Here is a 23,213-nt window from a genome sequence, read left to right on the forward strand (position 1 = left end):
AGCCCTAGAAAAAGAAGAACAGAATAACAGCAAAAGTAGTAGAAGACAGGAAATAATTAAAATCTGAGCTGAAATCAATGAAATTGAAACAAAAGAAACAATTCAAAAAATTGACAAAACAAAAAGTCTGTTCTTTGAAAAAGTAAACAAAATAGACAAATGTTTAGCCACACTAACAAAGAGAAGGAGAGAGAAAACTCAAATTACTAAAATTTGTGATAAAAAAGAAAATATCACGACAAACACCACTGAGATACATAACATAATGAGAAGCTACTTTGAAAATCTGTATTCCAACAAAATAGAAAATATCAAAGATACCAACAAATTTCTAGAGACATATGATCCTCCCAAACTGAACCAGGAGGACATACAAAATTTAAACAGATCAATATCAAGCAATGAAATAGAAGAAGCCATTAAAAACCTACCATCCAAGAAAAGCCCAGGACCAGACAGATTTTCAGCTGAGTTCTACAAGACCTTCAAAGAACTCATTCCAATACTTCTCAAAGTATTCCAGGAAATAGAAAAGGAGGGTACCCTACCAAACTCATTCTATGAAGCTAATATCACCCGCATGCCCAAACCAGGAAAAGACACATCAAGGAAAGAAAATTTTAGACCAATATCCTTGATGAATATAGATGCAAAGATCCTTAACAAAATATTGGCAAACCGTATGCAAAAACATATTAAGGAAATCGTGCACCACGATCAAGTGGGGTTCATCCCTGGAATGCAAGGATGGTTTAACATCTGTAAATCAATAAATGTAATCCATCATGTCAATAGACTTAAGGATAAGAATCATATGGTTATTTCAACTGACACAGAAAAAGCATTTGACAAAATACAACACCCCTTCATGCTCAAAACACTAGAAAAAATAGGGATAGTAGGAACATACCTGAACATTGTAAAGGCTATTTATGCTAAGCCCATGGCCAACATCATTCTTAATGGAGAAAAACTGAAACCATTCCCTTTAAAAATGGGAACAAGACAGGGTTGTCCTCTTTCACCACTTCTATTCAACATTGTCCTCAAAACTCTAGCCAGAGCAATTAGGCAGACTAAAGAAATTAAAGGGATATGAATAGGAAAAGAGGAACTTAAGCTGTCACTGTTTGCTGATGACGTGATTCTATATTTAGAGGATCCAAAAAATTCCTCCAGAAAACTTCTAGACCTCATCAATGAATTCAACAAAATAGTAGGCTATAAAATCAACACGCATAAATCTAAAGCATTTTTATACCCAAGAGACGAAACAGCTGAAAGGGAAATGAGGAAAACAACTCTATTTGCAACAGCCTAAAAAAAAAAAAAAAAAAACTTGGGAATCAATCAAACCGAAGAGGTAAAAGGGTAAAAGATCTCTACAATGAAAACTATAAAACATTGAAGAAAGAAATTGAGGAAGACCTTAGAAGATGGAAAGATCTCCCATGTTCTCGGATAGGCAGAATTAATATTGTCAAAATGCCATACTACCAAAAGTGCTATACAGATTCAATGCAATTCCAATTAAAGTCCCAATGATGTACCTCACAGGAATAGAACAAGCAATCATGAAATTCATCTGGAAGAATAAGAAACCCAGAATAGTTAAAGCAATCCTTAGCAGGAAGAGTGAAGCAGGGGTATCGCAATACCAGAACTTCAACCATACTACAAAGCAGTAGTAACAAAAATGGCATGGTATTGGCACCAAAATAGACAGGTAGATCAATGGTACAGAAGAGAGGACACGGACACAAACCCAAAGAAATACAATTTTCTCATACTAGACAAAGGTGCCAAAAATATGCAATGGAGAAAAGACAGCCTCTTCAACAAATGGTGCTGGGAAAACTGGAAATCCATAGGCAACAGAATGAAACTAAACCCCTATCTCTCACCCTGCACAAAAATCAACTCACAATGGATCAAGGACCTTGAAATCAGACCAGAGACCCTGCATCTTATAGAAGAAAAAGTAGATCCAAACCTTCAACTTGTTGGCTTAGGATCAGACTTCCTTAACAGGACTCCCATAGCACAAGAAGTAAAAGCAAGAATCAACAACTGGGATAGATTCAAACTAAATAGCTTTCTCTCAGCAAAGGAAACTATCAGCAATGTGAAAAGAGAGCCTACAGAGTGGGAGAATATCTTGGCCACTCACTCATACTTCAGATAGAGCACTAATTTCCAGAATATATAAAGAACTCAGAAAACTCTACACGAAGAATACAAATAACCCAATCAACAAATGGGCGAAGGATATGAACAGACGCTTCACAGAAGATCTACAAGCAATCAACAAAGATATGAAAAAATGGTCACCATCTTTAGTAATAAGAGAAATACAAATCAAAACTACACTAAGATTCCATCTCACCCCAATTAGAATGGCGATTATCAAGAATACAAGCAACAATAGGTGTTGGAGAGGATGTGGGGGAAAAGGTACACTCATACATTGCTGGTGGGGCTGCAAATTAGTGCAGCCACTCTGGAAAGCAGTGTGGAGATTCCTTAGAAAGCTTGGAATGGAACCACCATTTGACCCAGCTATCCCACTCCTTGGCCTCTACCCAAAGGACTTAAAATCAGCATACTACAGAGATACAGCCACGTCAATGTTCATAGCTGCTCAATTCACAATAGCCAGACTGTGGAACCAACCTAGATGTCCTTCAATTGATGAATGGATAAAGAAACTGTGATATATATACACAATGGAATATTACTCAGCTATAAAGAATAATAAAATTATGGCATTTGCAGCAAATGGATGAAATTGGAGAATATCATGCTAAGTGAGATAAGCCAATCTCAAAAATCCAGAAGACGAATGATCTCACTGATAAGCGGATGATGACACATAATGGAGAATGGGAGGGGGACAAGAATGGAGGAAGAAGGGACTGTATAGAGGGAAAAGAGGGGTGGGAGGGGTGGGGGGGAAGGGAAAAAATAACAGAATGAATCAAACATCATTACCCTATGTAACTGTATGATTACGCAAATGGTATGCTGTTACTTCATGTACAAATGAAACGACATGAATCCCATTTGTTTACAATAAAAATAAATTTAAAAAAAAGAATAATAAAATTATGGCTTTGCAGGCAGATGGATGAAATTGGAGAATATCATGCTAAGTGAGATAAGACAATCTCAAAAAACCAAAGGACGAATGATCTCGCTGATAAGCTAATGATGACACATAATAGGGGGTGGGGGAGCAAGAATGGAGGAAGGAGGGACTGTATAGAGGGAAAAGAGGGGTGGGAGGAGGAAAAAGTAACAGAATGAATCAAACATCATTACCCTATGTAAATGTATGATTATGCAAATAGTATGCTGTTACTCCATGTACAAACAGAAACAACAGTATCCCATTTGTTTATAATAAAAATATATTTTTTAAAAAAGAACTCAAAAAACTTAATACCATAAAACCAAATAATCCAATCAATAATGGGCTAAGGAACTGAACAGACACTTCACAGAAGAAAATATATAATTAATCAATAAATATATGAAAAAATGTTCAATATCTCTAGCAATTAGATAAATGCAAATCAAAACTACTCTAAGATTTCATCTGATTCCAATCAGGATTGCAATTATCAAGAATACAGTTCTGCTCTTGACTTTTCTTTCTGACCCTCAGGTCTAGGGCTGCAGCATATCTGTTGAAACTCTGAAGTTGCAGCCATTTCTTCTTTGCTATTCCTCTCCACTGGACATTAGCAAAGGGACAGTATGGGGGCTGAAGCATGGCTTCATTTGGAATACAACTATCCACAGTAATAGTAATTACATAGAGTGCTCTTAGTTAAAAGGGCTTTTACCTTTGCTCTTATTTTAATTTGATGTTCATTTGATCCCCCCCCCCAATAATCCCTTAAATATTTATCAGGTTCCCAGTAGGAATCAGATGAATCAGAAGACACAAAGTGTTTAATTGAAAAATATTTTAAAATAGAACTAGTTTTAGAGATAAATCAGTTGGAGTCTAATCAGGAAAACAAACTACACCAATTATTTTAATAAAGTAAATTAAATATAAAAAATTAATTTTAAAGGAGATCTTTATATGAGGTACCTAAAGTAATCACAGTAGCAAGAGAAAGTAGAATAGTGGGTACCAGGGGCTGGAGGATGGAAAATGAGGAGTTGCTGTTTCATGGGTAGTTTCCATTTTGCAAGATGAAAAGGTGCTAAAGATTGGTTACACAACAATGTGAATATACTTAATACTAGTGAACGCCACACTTAACAAATGGTTTTGATGGTACATTTTTGCTATGTGTTTTTCAACACAGTAAAAAGAGAGAGAGAAAAAAAAAAGGTTAGAGACCCAAATATGTAGACGAGAATACATTCAAGTAACCAAGAAAAGTAAAGGTGATAAAGCAACTAGCACTACTAGTTGGGAAAAAAGGGAAGAACTTGAAGAACTTGGGATGTTAGAGCCAAGAAGCTCAGAGGGGAATGTAGATCCGGGATTCAGGTATCCAAAGAAGAGGTACTGCTGGCTACTCAGGAACAAGCACCCTGAGGATGATTTGGATGAAGAAAAAAAAAAACAAAGAAAAGAAGAGAAAAGGAAAGCAAACCAAACACCAGGAGGCTGGAATCCACATGCTGTAGGGGAAAGGGCTGTTGCTGAGGGGATGATAACAGAAAGAGAAAGCAAAGAGAGGAACTGGGCTCTTCTTCCTCCAGCCTTGCATGCTCCTCACAGCACCCTGCATTGGCAAATCTGACAGGGGGCTGCTGACAAAGGGGGATATCATTTGTAAAGTCCCCTGGCACTAGTATCAAAGAGCAGGGCAGAGAACGGTGGTTAAGGAGCTGAGCAAAATTAGCTTAACAATGAACACAAAAAATGTGGACAGTGTTAAGAGAATGATAAAACAATTCACCACTAGGAACAGCAGAGTAGTTAGCACCCTTGACTAAGCAGCAAGAGGAAGGAAAGATGTTTCAGGAACCTCGTCAGGACCATCTAGACCTTAGCTATGGGAGTGGTCTGCCTAGCAGGAAAAGATGTGGCCATTTGCCAAACTTATGGCCAAGAAAGGTAAGAACTGGGCAAAGGTAGGGGAATAACTTCCCTAACCACTCTCTCCTCCTACATGTTGATCTGAAAATGCCATGGCTTGGCTAAGCCAAACTGAAAGTCAGAGAACAATATTTTTAATATGTATTTTTTAAAAACAGAATGTACTATATAGCTTTATCTGCACATTCATTTCCTTGCCTAAGGACAACAATAACAACAAAAAAAAATTTGAAATCCCCCTAAGTTAATAGGTACCACCTCAATCATTCTCAAAGGTTTAGTAATAACTTGGCATGAAGGAAATTTGCTTTTATGTGAAGCATGAAAAATTTGTGATTTTTTCTAAATTTTTATGCCACTGAAATGCTCATTAACTGATTTTCATAAATACCTAAAAATATAAATAGTGGATTTAATTTTTACCACTGGTTTCTCTTACAAATTGTTGAGAAACTACTTTGTTTTTAAGACTCCTCCTCTAAAATGGGACAATACTCATCTCAAAAGATTATAGGAGGATGAAATGAGAAAAAAAAAAAAAGAAAAGAAAAGAAAACAGGTAAAAGCACTGCAGAAAGATCAGATCCAGCTCTCCCTGGATCTGAGACCTCTTTAAAGTACTACCATTCCTGTTATCACTATCACCACCTCCACCTAACCACCAGCATCACTGTCATCATCCCCATCATCACCTCCATAACCATCATCACCTCCATCATCCCTGTCATCATCACAATCAACGTAATCATCATTGTCACCTCAGTATAACTAAGATCATTATCTCTTCTATAGATCCTAAAGGTCCTTGCCCTTGGAACCTTCAAAATTTTATGGAGCAATAAAACCTCTTGGAACAAAGTGAGAAATGGGGTTCAAAGTCAGAAATAGGGTTGGAATGCTGGTTTTGCCATTGACTAATTGTGAGATCCTTCTGAGTTTCCCAGTTTTCTGTTAAAAAGGAATACCTAGTTGCTTTCTTCTCTGATATGACCTATCCTCTCCTGAGGATGTTTTCCTTTTTCCTTGAATAAATTTTGCTGCACTTTAAAAAAAAAAAAAAGAGCTTCCTATTATTCTCCTTTTCCCTATCCAAATTCATCCTCTGCCTTTTGCTGTCCTATTTTTTGTACTGCCAAGATGACCCTTACAGACAGAATCACTTACTCTCCCTTATGTGTGTACATATTTGTATGAATATTGGTAGATGGGATGGAAACATGCACATCAAGCTTAAGTTATGTGATTTAAGAGAGCAAGGGTGGTGATGGTAGTGGAAACATTAGTTAAGGGGAAAAAAGGAGTAGAATAAAATGAAAGCATATTTATATCTAAAAATATTATGCTGAGTAAAAGAAAAGATCAACAAAATCATGAAATTCTAGAAAATGCAAACCTAATCTGTTGCGATAAAAAGCAAATGAGTGGTTGCCTGGGGCCAAAAGTGGAAGGAGAGATTGACCACATTAGGGTGCAAAGGAATTTTCAGGGATGATGGAATTATGCTATTTTGATTGTGGAAGCAATTATAAGGTGAATACATTTATAAAAACCCAACTACTTGTACAATCAACTACCTATACCTAAATGAGTATAGTTCATTATATGTAAATTATACCTCAATAATGTTATTTTTAAAATACTTATGGCACAATAGAAATGGAAAATATATATAATGGAATTCTAAATCTGTGCAACCTGAGTATGCACGACATGGACCAGTGAGCACATCAGTTGGCTTCACAGATATTTGCTATTTTACAAGGAACAATCAAAAAAGAAATGATCTGGAGAAATTTTCTGAAGACAGGACTTTCCCAGCAATACCAAACTCTTGATGAAGTTGCTCTTTACAGAAATAAAGTATAGGGGTATTAAGAGAAACAAGAGGAATCAAACAAAACTGTCTATAGAATCCTGATGTGGGTCTCATTTTAAAGTCAAAAGATCTCCATACAATGAATTGTTGAGTTATAATAAGACTTAAAGGGAAAAAGAGAGCACTCTCAATGCTTTGTGGTCAAATAAGTTCACCAATCTTTCCAACTTCAATTCCTTTCTTTATAAACTAAAACAATATGAGTTTTCAAATGTCAAGTTTTCAAGACCTCAATTGTTGCTGAGAAATACTTTCAGAGACATGAGAGGAAACATTTATTGATTCAAACATAAAATGTGTTTGGCTCATAAGCCTTGTGCTAATCGTTCAGGAAATTTAAGACAACATAATTAGTTCCCTGGATTTATGGTGCTAAGCAGAGTCCATTCTCTTTAGGTAAGTCCAGTGACTGGACCCTGGCTGCATTCCTGATGTATCTAAGGCGAGCTGTGGAAGTTCTATAATGACTTGGGCAATCAGCTCATGCTGGGTACCATTCTGTAAGTGATATTTATACACAGTCCAAGTCACCCAACACAGACCTCTCAGAGCACACTTCCCATTTTCTGGCACACAAGAAGTTTTGTGATATTCTTTTAGCATCATCCCCAACTCCATTATCTCGGATTTTAACAAAATGCAAAAAACAACTTCTATTACCAGCTGAGATTAGACACATCTGAAAAGGGAAAGAAGATGGAGAGACTGGACAGCATGGTACACCTTTCCATGTTTCCATTAAAAGGGTTTAATCTGAAACACTATTATTTTGTATCTTCTTTCGGCTTCCTAAGTGGTCAAATTATATAACAAACAATACCTGAAAAGCAGTGTTCAGCAAATTGATGCAATAAAGTCACAAGGAAATAAAAGAACTCCTAACCTGCTGGTTGGAGAGCAGGTTTCATAATCATTGAACTTATCTCCTGACCTCCAGTCTTATTATTGAGCATTAATGGTTATGTTATGGGAAAATTATATAACCTTTCAGGTTAATCCTTGCCATATAAATGGAAACTAAAAACATTTATGAAATTCTTTCCCTATAAAGACTAGTTTTCAAACCTTTTGTCTTTCTGCAGAACCTCATGTTCGAATATTAGAAGGAAAGTTTAACTTTTTTACCTTGCATTCTTTTATCCACTTTTGGAGACAGATATATTCAGGAAAAAGAGAAAAGCATGTTAAAATTTTCCAAACATGGCCATCATTACACCTGTTAGGAAGCTATCTGAATGTTCTGGGAGAGAAATAACCAAAGCTTGCTATCTGGTAGAAGCGGAGTAGAGAACAAAAGAGAGGGGAAGAAGGCACGTTTAGGGAATACTTCAGAGGTAGAACTTCAGAACTGGCTGGTGGACTGATCAGATGGTAGAGAATGAAGAAAACAGGGGAACCAAGAATGACTCATAAGTGAGCAGATTAGCCAGACAATGATCTGTTTTACTGGAATGAGAATTCCTAAGGAAGAAACAGGTTTGATGTGGGAAACACAATGATTCTGTTGAATCTAGTAAATCTGGGATTCCAATAAGACATCCAAGTAGTAATGTCAAATAGATCACTCAAAAGAGGGTCACAGATAGTGTAGGCCAAAAGAGGGTCACAGATAAAGGTTTGGAATTCAGCACCAAATAGATGGGTTTCTTCAGGTCCACCACACAGTACAAAGTGTTGTCTGTGCAGAGAAAGCACCAGGGCAGGAAGCTTCTGTAAGCCAGTCCATGGCAGGACAGGGAGAAAAAACCCAACTATCCCCAAACTACCTCAAGACAAGTTCCCTCAGATGTAGCAGAGCATTTAAGACAAAGGCACAGGTACCACAAACCCATCTTGAATTTAGCATTAACCAGAAAGAAGAAATTGCATGTTGGAACTGGGTCATCATCACTGTTTAAGCTTTTATTCCACAGGAAGTTACAAGTACTTATTTGACAACAGTATCATGGAGAAAACTCCCTATGAAACAAGATCCCAGTAAGAAACAAGGCTTTCCCTAGCAGCCTTGACTCTGCTACCCACAAGGAGGCTTATAACACAGACTTTTCAGCCCAGAAGTGACCTGGAGGGTGGGCTCTCCAACTGTTCAAAATCACATGATGTGATTTTTGATCATGTACTCTAACACATTTGCTGGGCAGGAACAGGGTAAAAAAGAACTCATAAGCTTCTCTACCTTAATGAAGGTGAAGGGACAACAGAGAGGAGAATAGAACAGGTGTGAGGACTGTAAGGACTAAAACTATTCCCAAGGAAACAGCCCCACCTGCTGAACCCAATTTCCATCTAGGTTAGGGAGAAGGAGATAAGATTTGAGTCCTTTTTCAGGAATTGTTATTACTTAACAACTATAAACTTCTTGCTCCCTCTAGAGGTCAATGGGATAAATAACATGTCTGTAAAAGAAATCTAATGGAAAACACAGCTTCATTTTTCGGAGTACCTTTCTTTATCACTTTAAAATAAGTATTAGAGTAGAAGGGCAAAATAAATGCAAGAAATTAAAATGTATCTGTTACTTTCCACATACCCTGAAGTTTGAAGACCAGAAATTGGGAGGTAGGAGGGTGCTCTGCAAGCAAGGTCAAACCTATAGCATGAATCAAATGCTTAAGACCAATCTCATAAGATGGGGGAAAGATGTTAAACTGCAGTAGCCTTCACTAATTTATTTTCCCAAAAAGCTAATTGCTTATTCTGAAAGTGAGGTTTCTTTAGGATGATGTTCCTCTTCAGACCAACGTGGTCTTTCCCAAAAGACAATGTCTGGACTGTCTCAGGTTTTCTGAATTTGAATGAGGACACCATTGTTGCCAGGCAACTTTGTTCTCTAGATGTAGGTGACATGAAAGATAAAATACCTTATAATTCCAGTGAATCTTCTCTGGCAGTAATCATGGTATCACAATTTGTCTACCTAGATCCAGCAGCTAAATGAAGGAAACAAGTCTAAGAGCCAAGGACAATAAACTAATAAAGCCAGTGCTCATGAGACCATTCATCAAGGCTTCAATACAGTGGTTCAAAGTAGCAATGGGACTAATTTTAGAAAGCTTTACTTCGGCCTAATGATTTTACAATAGAACAAACACTGATAACATTTGGACAGAAGGAGTAATGTCTCATAACTGTGGGTTCAATTTGGGTAACAGCCTTTTATAAATACATAGCCAGAAGGTAAATTTCTCTAGCTTTCAAGATTATTGCTGCAACAATTAACTATTCTTTCAGGAGAACAAATACCAACCTAGAACATTATTTGTGGCCACAGGCAATGAACAGATAACATAAATTCCTCTGGCATTTTCCACATACTCTGAAAAAGTACACCATGACAAAGTACAAAATGAGCAAAAAGGAAATTTTAAAGGTGATCCAATGCAATTTAATACATGATAAAAACGGCATCTCAAGTCCCTGGGGCAAAGATGAACTTTCAACAACAGATATTAGGAGAAGCGAAAGGCAATTTGGAGAAAAAGATAAAATTATGTCTGTATTTCAACCACACAAAAGAACAAATTCCAAATGTATCAGAGGTCTAAGTGCAAAAATAAATAAAACTATTCAAGCACTAGGAAAAAACATGAAAAAATTCCTCTTCAATCTCAGTATACAGACTAAGACTTAAACTACCAAGGCTTTTTCTAAAGTCCTATAAGACTTAAAATATTGACAAAATTATCAATAAAAGATTGATAATTTGATCACATAAAAATAAAATGTAATGCAGAAAATACCCAACATAAACAAAAGCAAAAGACAACTGACAAAGCAGGAGTAAAATATCAACATTATACATCACCCTCACAGGTAAAGAGTTCTTGAACACCAAGGGAGAAAAGACCAAAAACCCAATATAAACAAACAATCACCCCAAAATACTTCATAATCCCCCCAAAATATACATATATATAAAGATGTTTTAGGTATAAATACATTTTAAAAAATCGAGATATTATTTCTTAGCTAAGAAAAAAGATGTTTTAGTTATAAATACATAGAAGAAAACAACACTGAGATACCATTTCTTATCTATCAGATTAGTGAAAATCTAAAATGACAATACATTTTTTTGGCAAAGCTGTGGGGGAAATGTTTTTATTCATTGCTAATGGGAATAAAGATTGGTACAATGCTTCTGGAAGGAAATTTGACATTGAATTAAACTAAATTAATGAGATGGTTGCTTACAGACAGTAAACAGGTTCAGGGCAGAAAAAAAAATAGGAAAGAGAAATAGGACAGTAGTGATAATGGGGAAAGAGAAACTTCCACACAATGCTCCACATACCCACCAAATAAACAAATGGCTACAATAAACCAGGTTTGGGGGGGGGGAGGAATTCAACACATGAACCTAACTGTACTAGAGAAGAATAATAGCTACAAAAAGGTAGGAAGGAGACAGCTGTTGCTACTGTGTAAGGAAGTGAAAACCCAAGGAACTGTGAATGAGTGTTTGGGGCTAAGATACATCCATAGATTTCCAAGCTCTATCTTCTGAAAGGACTAGCTCTAAGATCCTAGTTTCAAAATATCCTTCTCAGTAAACAGAACCAAAGCTTATAGGGAAAATGGTTGATTCCAGGCCCAGAACAGGAAAATGACACCACAAAGGAAATGTTCAAAAAATGGCTAGAGAATGTGCAAAGGGTATAAGTGCTAACTAGCAGAAGTTCCCTGTGGCTAAGGTAGAAACGCTTTGAACAACGCATGGAATGACAGCAATGGATTACACCCATGAGTCCAAACTGATAAAAATAAATTTGCTTTCCAGTTAATAAATAAGGAAGGAATGATGGAAAGTGAAAATCATCATTAGGAAAATACCTTGAATAACTGTTGCAAAGAACCATCAATGGATAAGTGGGCAAAAGTAATATGAGAAGCAGGATATTTCTGTAGTCAAAGTATCTCCCTACAAGATACATACTAATTACAGAAGGAAACGTAGTCACTGTACAGTATAGAAATATGGCATAAAATACCTCAATAAAGTGATCAAAGTAAATAACACCAATTATAAGACAAACCGAAACCAGGTACCCCCTGACATCACACACTGAGAAGGGCAAAAAAATGCATGATCTCACTCTACTCATGAGAGAACATTAGATAAACCCCAATAAAGGAATAATCTACAAAATAACTGACAAGTACTGTACCAAAGTGTGAAGGTCATGAAAGGCAAAGATTAGAGAAAGTACAGAGATGTGACAACTAATGCATTGTGGGGTCCTGGTTAGATTCTGCTAGAAGAAGGACATGGTGAGAAAACTGTTGAAATTTGAATAATTTGTATATTAGTAAATAGTACAATGTCAATGTTAATTTCCTTATTATTCTGTAGAATAAGTAAATGTTAACATGAGAAAAAATTGGGTTAAGGGTATAAGGGAACTCTGTATGAGTTTTGCAAATTTTTTCTGTAAGTCTATACACATTTCAAAATAAACTGGTTTCATAAGGTGAAAACATCTCCATGTGGCACATTTCTGAAAGGGGTGATCATGTGGAATATCTTTTAATAATTACTGAATTTAAGCTATGCAGATATTGAAGTGTTATGTAAGAAGAATACTGAACACAAAAAATTCAGAATAATATAATTTTTAAACATCATAAAATAAAATATAGGGAACTGGAGCAAAGTACTTGCCCAGCATGCACAAGGCCCTGGGTTTGATTCCTAGAATCACAAAAATAATAATAAAATAGTCCATTTGTATAGCAGGTCTGGGAAAAACAGGAATAATAATGTGCAATGTGTGATATTTCTATTTTCAGAGGTATTATCATAACTTTCAAGTCCATAAGTAGTCACTGGATGAACAGTATGTGCTCAAAACTGATCTGGGTCCTATTAGTTTGGAAAACTTTAATGGACATCTCTTATGCACCACAAATAAGAGATGCAAATCTTTTTGGTCCCACCCCTTGGAATTAATGCTTGCATGGTCAGCCTTAACTAAAAGAAGGCAAATACCAATAGATAAACATTTCCCTTTTCTGTTCCCTAGGCAAAGAGATCTGAGAAATATTTAAAAGAACATCTCCTTAAGAATGAATACCAGTCACCACAGGAAAGGACAACTCAATTCTACATCACATACTTCCCCCCTCCCTGTTCCATTGCCCTAATGCCTTACTCTAGCTTAATGAGATTACTTCCACATAAACTACCTTCTCACCAGCCTCTGTCTTAGGCTACTCTGAATGGGAGAATAGGAAGAAGAATAGTGGAGAATCAAGCTAAGGAAAAGACACAGTCTTACCCTTAAGGACAAGTTGCAGGTACAAATTAAGAAACAGAAGCCTACCAGTGGGAATATATTAATTAGCTCACAAAATACTGATAAAGAAGTCTGCAAACGTGAACAACCTATCCCAGAGGAGATTGAGTATGAGGTAAGCTAACCCTTGGGGGAATAACAGAATAAGCCAAGAAGGCATTTCATGTTCATGGACAAAGAACACCAGGAACGAAATCAATTAAGTTGGGTTATCTTATTGCCACATGGAAAAAGACTCAAACTACTTCTGCCCTGTTCAAGGATTTCTTATGTACATGGACCCTCAAAGAAGTCTATTAGCAACAAAGATGAAAAATAAAAGTGTTTTGGTCAGAGAGGAAAAAGAAGAGGTATCTCAGAACCAAAGACAAGTCCTACATTTTGTTTTCTTTTAAAAAAATAGTTCCCATGAGAAATGCTGGATAGCAAGTATTTATAAAAGAGAAGTCTAATAGAAGTTTAATGAGCACCAGTCATCCATAGGAACATAAAGAAAAGAAAAAAAAAGGGGGGGCGAGAGAGAGAAGTCTAATAGAAACAAAAATCTAAGCAAAACTTCAATTTGTCATTAAAAGTAAATTCAGCCCTATTACTAATTTTTAACAAAATAGCTGCCTGCCTAATAATTTACACCAATCATAGTCACATTAGTTTATATTTTACACACAAAACTTTTTTTTTTGCTGCTTTTTTTCTTCCCATACTCTCCCCCACATTTGTGTGTATGTGTGTGTGTATGTGTGTGTGTGTGTGTGTGTGTGTGTGTGTGTGTGTGTGTGTGTGTGTGGTGACCTTAGACCTCACACAAGCTAGGCAAGTGCTCTACCAATGAACTATACATGTCCACAGGACCCCATGCTTCCTTTCTTTAAGGTTGTGTTTGTTTGTTTGTTTAAAAAGATCTATAAGCTATTTCCCTTAAGAAGGAAAAATGGGAATTAGGAAGCAAGGCTGTTGTTAACGAGTCTCCAATTTCCTTGCTGCTATAAAAAATCATCTGGAAAGAGCCAAGCACTAAGCATAGTATGTCTTAAATCTGGTCCTCAAGATATGAGGCAAGGTTTTGAGGATAACTGGACAAAGAGGGCCCCTTCTAAGATGAATGACCTCTCCCAGGTATTGTAAACAAACACAATTTTAATATAAATGAAAAGAATAAGAGTACTGTTTGACTCAGATGAGTTCACTTTAATCACTTCCACAGTTAATACAACTGATAAGGATGCTGTTTAAGTTTCTAAATGCCAATCCCTTAAGGTGTTTTCTCAATATGTCAAATCATGTTGCTTCCATTTATTTTTTTTTTCAGTTTTTTAAACTATGGGATGCAAAATGTTAGGAAATGTAAATTTCCTAAAATATTTTCTCAAATAGTAAATCCCTCTAAAACTAAGGTCAAGATCATCACATCCAGTTACACAGCTTGTACAATGCACAAAAGTACCAAGTCAAAGGAAACCTAAGGGCCAAGAAGGGTTGGGTCCCCCAAAATGCACGAAATATATATGTAAAACTATACATCAAGCTCTTATGAAGCCCAGATCCCAGAATCAGAAACACCTGCTGTTTTGTTCCATCCAAATAACTGGGATTTGCATTTTACCATATTGACTGAGAATTCGTAGAGTCAATCATGCCTCAGGCATAAAACTAATTACAAATAGGCCTTCTTCAAGGTAAAAGAAAATTTATTTGTACCAACTTAATTAACTATATTGTCCTCTGATACAAAAAAAACTTGTATTTTCTCTACAATTTCTCTTCTCAAAAATGACTTAAAAGGTTACTCTTTAACCTTCATAAATTTAAAGAATAACATTATAGAAAGTATATCCAGAAGCAAAAGTCCCAATATTTATAACTTTAAAATATTTATATCATTTTAAATCTTCACTAAAATGAGAATTTATCCATTGCAGCTATGAGTTATAACAGTTTAAATGAGATAAATGACACAAGAACACATATACTCAGCTGCAAAATCCAACTGATTTAACAGTAATATTTGATGCTAAAAGAGAGGAATGAAAGTGCCACACAATTTCAGGATACAGCTATAAATTTAAATTTAAATTCTGTGTTTGTGACATCATCATCACTATGTTTCAGTGTAAAGAGGGCCCCAAGGTAATAAATGAATCATCTTCTACAATGTTTAAAATGTTAATCTTTAATTTTCTCAAAATACCACTAAAGTAATAGTAAGGAAGTTTAAAAAAATTTTTAAGTATAAACCCATTATATCAAAAGAATACTTCTGCTTCAGACAATTTAGTAGAAGGGATAACTTGAGAAAAACTCCTGTGACAAATATATATAAGTTCTGGGTAAATATATATTTTTAATCTCTAAATTCATGGCTAGGGTCAGTACCATGGAGCACACCTGTAATCCCAGCAACACATGAATCTAAAACAAAGTGATCCCAAGTTCAAAGCCAGCCTCAGCAACTTAGCAAGACCCTAAGCAATTTAGTGAGAACCTGTCTTAAAATAAAAAATGAAAAGGGCTGTGGATGTAACTCAATGATAAAGTAACTCTGGTTGAATCACCAGTACCAGAAAAACAACCAAATAAAAAAAAATCATCGAATTTTGAAACCCAATGAAGAGATTAAATAGAAGATTAGGCATGGTTAAAGAATAAATTTGAAAATTTAAATAAATTATTCTAAATAAATTCTAAATAATTTATTAAGAAATTATAAATAAATAAATAAATTATTCTAAATAAATTATTCAGAATTAAGAAAAGAATAATAAGAAAAAAAATTTATAAAAGGGAATTGAGGGGAATCTATTAGGCCAGAAGGAAAATGTTTAATGTAATTCTAATTAAAGAGTATAAGATAACAGAAAATACAGGACAGGGGCAATAGTCAAAGATAAAATGGTTGAAAAATCTCCAAAACTGGTGAAAGGCAAAAGTCCACAGATTAAAAAATCTTGAATAATTCTAAAAAGCTTAAATACAGAGATTTACTTCTAGACACTTTAGAAAACAAAGAGCAGATCCTAACAGCATCTAGAATGAAGAAAACATATTATGTAGAAAGAAGTTAGTTCATAACTGACTTCTAAACTTCAGAGGCTCTGCTCTAGCAAAAACTAAAATGGGGCCAAGATGCCCATGGTACAAGAAACAAAGGTGAGCAAAGTAAATGAAAAATACATAGGAAAATCTAAAGTAATATTGGCTGCATAAGGCAACAACAATACCTACACTGTGGGGTTAAAATATAATGAACTAAAATAAAAAGTAATAGCATATGATTTGGAAGATAGTTGAAAATAGTGATTAACTTTAGAATTTGTAAAGTTAAACATGCTTCTTAGAACTTTTAGGAGAACTACAAAATAATTAAGAGAGCATCATTTTCCATTGGAGAGGAAAAAAAGGATTCACAAAAACATTTTAAGTAAAAACTGGAAAAAAATTCTCCATTAATCAAAGGGAAAGGGGAAAATTACATATTAAGAAGTGGGATATTTATAAAACACAAAAGAGGCTGATAGAAATAACTCCAAATATATGTTACTACAATAAATGTTAAAGGGCTAATTTCTTCAGTTAAAGAAGATACTCATCATTCCAAAGACCATGTCCAGCACCAGTTTTATAAATAAAATGTTACTGAAACATAACTACACTCATTTATTTACATATTCTCATGGGGTTTTTGTGCTACAAGAGTAAAGCTGATCTCTTCAATAATATCTCATTTGGATTTTCTTAATTATCCTAAATCTTTCTGCCTATTCATACAAGAATATTCTGGACAAGCTTTTAATGTTCTGACTAAACTTCATAACAATTACTATAAGTCAATGACCTACTATAATCTCTCAACCTCTGGCAAAATTTTCTGAGCTTATGAGGGCAATAGGTACAGTATCTAAACTAGTTCTTCAGACCTGCTTTTAAGGTGACCTTTAAATTTGATGGTGTCTCATGCTGTAAAATCTTTGCTGCTTACTAGAATGCAATTTCTCACAAGTAGGCTTACCTCCTATGCAGTCCTGTTACTTACTCTTACACACATTTCCATCCATTATAGTACTTGAGATGCTGCTCCTCTTCTTCCAGTGCCTGGAGAAAAGAGAAACTGATTAACAGCTGTTCACAAATGATCTATACCCCAAATTGATTAGAAAATTCAAACTTAAGCTTTTTTGTTGATCAGTCAAATCTTAAGACTTAATAATTAAAAATAAGGAATCAAAATGTCAGGAAAGATACATTAAAATACATCTCCTTTCACCTCCAGAATATGAGATGAAGTAAAATTTGACTAGACAGCAGAGCTCATTTTACTCACCAGAGCTTGTTGGATAGTGAGAAATAAGAGATTTAATATATAGATTTATAGCAGATGTGCTCTTGGAATAGTCCATAATTTTAGGATGCTCCAATAAGGGCTCAAGAGAATCCAATTAAGATCATTCAACAGATTAAAGAATATTTAAGTTCTCTTCTTTAGGTGGTGTTGATTGTTAAAGTCAGCATTCATTGCAAAAGGGATAACTTAAACACAAAGCAAAATGTCATGGTTGATCACTATGCAAGAAAGGCATTCTTTGCAAAAGGGATAACTTAAACACAAAGCAAAATGTCATGGTTGATCACTATGCAAGAAAGGCATTCTTTGCTAAGACCCTGGCACCCATGAAACACAAAAAGATCAAACCTTGGGAGGTGTTTAAAAAGGTGAAATTTGATCCATATTCTGAAAGAGGTACTGGAGAAATCTAGACACAAATTGCATTTAGATCATCTCTGGAGCTCTCAGCATGGGATACTGTAAAAGTTTTATATGAAATTACCACAGTAAGGTAATGTGGCTACTGCACTGAACAAACATTGGGGAAACTACTAAAATTGCTAGTAGTTGTTATCAATACACGTTTCATGTCACCAGCACAAACCTGGTAGAACTGTAAAGGTTGAACAGGGACAAAAGCCCCAAACTCAGGTCCTCTTTGTGAACCTTCAAATGGGTTTCATACAGTTATACTCTCCAGTGGATTTTTAATATGCCCTGATCATTTTTGCATATTCTCAGGATAGATAGAAGCCTCTCCTTGCCAGGCAGCTGTGGCTCTGCTGTAAGAAAAATATTACCTGATGTCATGTCTGCAAACTGGGGAATACAAACCTATCTCTCTAGTGACAGAGAAACAAATTTCATTTCACACAGCCCCGCTGCTTACTCAGAAATTTCATGTCCATATTCTCCCCAATATCTAGGAAAACTAGAAAGAGCAAATGAAATTCTAAAACTCAACTTAGCAAAGCTCTCAGAGATTCTCAAGGTCCTAAGGGCTAAGACATTCCTATTGGCTTTAATGACTCCTCTGGGGTTTATCAACTCTTGCCTCGTTGGTAAGAAACCTGTCCAGGCATCTAGGAATATTACATCTTATTCTTAACTTCACACTACTAGCAAGCGAACAGGACCAACTATTGCAAGGAGCTAAGGCAATATATCAGTCTTATCATTCATAGGAATGAGCAATCCTTTCCTTAAAATCCTCTTCAACAAATCTTGCACAACATAAAATCAAAGACCCAGTCTTCTGGAGGAGAAAATTTCCTCATAAACTAGCTAAAGCATACAGTCAAACATGAATGTACACATGTTCCTTTAGGAGGAGTCACCAGCTTCCACTCGTTCCATTTCCTTGTAATGACAGCAAGTGATTTTCTGGGTAGCTGAACTCAGTCAGTGTATTAGGTGACTTTTTAAGTGGCTTAATAACATAATAGAAAGCCAGAAATCCAAAATCTCCTATTATACCCAGGAAAAGAGGCTCCTGTCTTCACAAAACTATGCTTGGGACATTTTGTGGGAGCTAACTTTTGTACCAGAACTTTCCCAGATACAAGTCTAGAAGAGAACTGGGGAAGAGAAGGTGCAAATCAAAGTCTGCCTCACTTGATCCAGTTTGACAGGTTAAATGCATTACTTCTCTTTCACTTTGGAGTTAGCCAGTCAATGTCTTGTCACTATAAATTCATTGCCTACAGATCACCCTACTTAAGTGGTCCCAAATCATAGCCAAAGTACTTGACAACCTGCAGGGGAAATTGGACCAAAACCAGAAGAATAGATTTGTAACATAAAAGCCTATTGGCTACGACCTGCAAACTGAACAGAGGTTTGTTACCTGCTAAGCTAATACCTGTCCTGTTTAGTCTCTGATATCACCAGGGTCTATTTTGATTCAATTTGCCCTGTTGGATAGAGATTATATAACTTAATGAAAGAAGAAAATTGGGCCTTCATCTGAGAACTGAAAGCCTAACCACTTTCAGGGGATTCTGGATTGCTTTCTTTTCTCTCCAAGCCTCTTCATTTCACTTTACAACAGGCTGAGAGATAGTGAGACAGGTTCCATTCAGAGAACCTCGGGAGAGTTACACAGTGCCACTGAGGCTATAAAACTCATCATCCCAGGGTTTCAGGATATTGAGCTAAATAAGAGCCCACTGGATATGATATTGGTGTCTTAAGAGGGAACATGTTATTTTATGGGAAATACATGCATATATAGACTATTCTGGCATCTTTAATATGCAAAAATAATCAGGGAAATTAAGAAATCATAATATTTTATAATTTGGCTTATAATCATATTCGGTATTGCAGAATCACACTGGAGAAGAAATCTATTCCTCTGGCTTAATTTGGACACTCCTAACTCATGGCTTGGAAGATCAGAAACTGATCATAATTCTCTTGGTATTTGTAACAGGGCTCGGAGGGGTGATTGAAAATTTTTAAATACTACTGCACAACTATTGTCCTGTAGTATGATTAAACAAATGATTGTCCAACAATCAATGAAAAACCTAATACTTACAGACATTGAGACACCCATCTGGGAAACTTGATGTATGATCATAATACCATAAATAGCAGTGAAAATCTGGATTGATCACATCCCCATTAGTGAATCCTTCTACTGAGGCCAAAGAATAACAATTCAGGGGATAAATAAAAAAAGAAGGATAGTTTTTTGTATTTCACACTTCTGACATCAAATATATGGGAGTCTTCCACACCAAGCAGTTTTCCACTTTTCTGAGGATACCACAATTTAATATCCCACAATTTAATTCTGATACAAACTACCCAGAGTCAGTGCAGATTTCACAGGTTATGGGTTCAGTCACACAAGATTGCTTGCCATACCACTTCACATGTCAATCACAAATCCAAGTCTCCTAAAATTCTGACAATATAAACATCAAAATTGGTGTGAGGGTCCCAAGAATCCCTTCTCAAGATTGATCATTTGAGGGGGGACTAAGATGGTGGACTAGAGGGTGACTGCATCTCATGTCACTCCAGAACTCAGGATTCAAGAAGAGGAGGCATTGAGAAACTCGGGATGAACTCAGAGCCAACGGGTGAGTCGCTCCCACAGGGTGAGGCTACCCGGGCCCGGGGGGGCAGGCCTGGATCACAGGCAGCTTCTCGGAGGATGGCCGCCCAGCAAGAGACTTCCAAGCACAGCTAGGCTCCCCCCGACCCCTTGCCCGGGAGGCAGGCCCGGACCACAGGCAGCTTCTTGGAGCAGTGCCACTCAGGGAGAGACTTCTGCACAGAGCGAGGCCAGACCAGTTTAGTCACCCTTTGGCTGACCATTGGTCAACAAGTGGAGGCACTTCTGCCCACTAAAAGGGAATATACCCCACCTGAAGGCCACCACCCCTAGAGGGGCAGCTTCCTCGTAGAGCACTGCATTATCAAGTTCCTCCAAGACTTCAGCCTACTAAAGGCTAGGAGGTGAATTATTGGAAATTGACAGGGACACTATAAGTCAATAGGGGAAATCTGCAATAACTCAGAGTTTCACTACTAGAGGGGAAGATACCTGACCAATATGAGAAAACAAGGGAAGAAAATGTCCCAAACAAATCATGGCAGAAAAAATGTCAGAAAGTGAGTTCAGAATGTACATAATTAAAAAGATCAGAGAAGCAATCAATGAGATGAAAGAGCAGATGCAGGCTTTGAATGATCGCACCAATCAACAGTTAAAAGTGCAACTGCAGGAAACAAAAGATCATTTCAATAAAGAGATAGAGATACTGGGAAAAAAAACAGAAATCCTTGGAATAAAGGAAACAATAAACCAAATTAAAAACTCCGTAGAAACCATAACTGATAGGATAGAACACCTGGAACACAGAACATCAGATTTGAAGACAAAATATTTAATCTTGAAAACAAAGTTGAACAAACAGAGATGGTAAGAAATCATGAACAGAATCTACAAGAATTATGGGATATCATGAAAAGGCCAAATTTAAGAATTATTGGGAACTCGGACAACTGGGAGCGCCGTAAAGGAGGCCGCTCGGCACAGCGCTGGGACTTGGAGCAACCACTGGGGCTCCGGCGGCTGCCCAGGGGAGGAGCGGTGAGGAGAGCTGTATGGACTCAGAAAACCGGGGCCTGCCCTGAGGAGGAGGAGGAGGAGGAGGAGCGTGGCCGCTTGGATTCGGGGTGACTGCACCAGAGCTACAGGCGGTTGCCAGAGGAGGGGCTGCGTGGCGAGCTGTTTGGACTCAGACCACTTCTGAACACCGGGACCAGCCCGGAGGAGGAGGAGGAGGAGGAGCGCGGTGGGGCATTTGGACTCGCAGTGACTGCATTAGCGCTCCAGGCGGCTGCTCACAAGAGAAGGCGAGTGGTGAGTTGTTTGGACTTAAAGTGACAGCTCCTGAACACAGGGGGGCTACCTGGAGGAGAAGCACGGTGGGTCGCTTGGTCTTGAGTGGCCACACCAGAGCTCCGGGCGGTTGCCCAGAGGACGCGTGCAGCGGGTCACGTGGATTCAGAGACACTCAGAACGACCGCTCCTGAACACCCGGGGGGTTATCTGGAGGAGGAGGAGGAAAGGGGAGGTCACTTCGACTCGGAGTGATTGATTGCCCAGGGCTACGGGTGGTTGGTGGGAGGTGGAGACACGCAGTGAGTTTCTTGGACTCCTAGTGATCGCACCGGAATACTGGGCGGCTGTCTGGAGGAAGAGGCTTGTGGCGGGTCTCTGGGACTCAGAGCGATTGTACGGGGCCCCAGGTGGCTGCTCAGAGGAGGGGCTGCATAGCCAGGGTCCCAGGATCTAGGAGGCTTCTTAGTGGAAGAGCCGCACAGAGACAGGCTTAGGGAGGAGCGAAGGTTCCAGGCCTGTGGGCAGATTCTCTGAGGAGGGGCAGCCTAAGGAGATTCATCTGTGAAGGGTGAGGCTCCCAGGCCCAGGAGGTAGGGCCGGGCCCCTGGGAACTTTGCAGAGGAAGGCAGCCCAGCCCAGGCTGTAGCTGTAAATTGAGGGGAACCTCTAGGAGGGAACTGACCAGCGAGACCTCCCCACCAGGTGAGTCTTCCCTGCCAGGTGAGGTTTCCCCAAAAGGACGGTAAAACCAGAGACTCAGACCCAAACAGGCCTTGCCACAGCCTGCAGCCTAGGTCCCCTTTGGATGACCATTGGTCAACAAGTGGAGGCACCTCTGCCCACTAGCAGGGATTATTCCCCACCTGAAGGCCACCACTCCTAGGGAGGCAGCTTCCTTGTGGAGCACCGCATTATCAACTTCCTCCAAGACTTCAGCCTACTGAAGGCTAAGGGGGGATATATGTAGAAATCTTCAGGGACATTGTAAGCCAATAGAGGAAATCTGCAATATCTCAGCAGTCCACTGATACCTGAACAATATGAGAAAACAAGGAAAGAAAATGCTGCAAACAAATCTAGATGTTACATCAATAAAACCCAATGACAGCATGGCAGAAGAAATGACAGAAAAGGAGTTCAGAATGTACATAATTAAAATGATCAGAGAAGCAAACGATGAGATGAAAGAGCAAATGCATGCACTGAATGATGAGATGAAAGAGCAATTGCAAGCATTGAATGATCGCACCAATCGACAGTTAAAAGAGCAAATACAGGAAGCAAAAGATCAT

At 37.6% G+C, this 23,213-nt stretch overlaps 1 long non-coding RNA gene across 1 annotated transcript in view; it reads right to left on the reverse strand.

Annotated features, from left to right (window-relative positions):
* Nucleotides 1-20,527, reverse strand: part of LOC306650047 — a 162,604-nt gene extending 142,077 nt beyond the window's left edge. The window contains exons 1-2 of the long non-coding RNA XR_013760793.1: nt 18,163-20,527; nt 17,244-17,326 (exon numbers count right to left, since the gene is read on the reverse strand). This is a non-coding gene — a long non-coding RNA (uncharacterized lncRNA). The remainder of the gene's footprint in view (nt 1-17,243; nt 17,327-18,162) is intronic.
* Between the last annotated feature and the right edge of the window lie 2,686 nt (nt 20,528-23,213).

The sequence above is a fragment of the Sciurus vulgaris genome (assembly GCF_902686455.1).
Source record: "Sciurus vulgaris genome assembly, chromosome: 2".
NCBI lineage: Eukaryota > Metazoa > Chordata > Mammalia > Rodentia > Sciuridae > Sciurus > Sciurus vulgaris.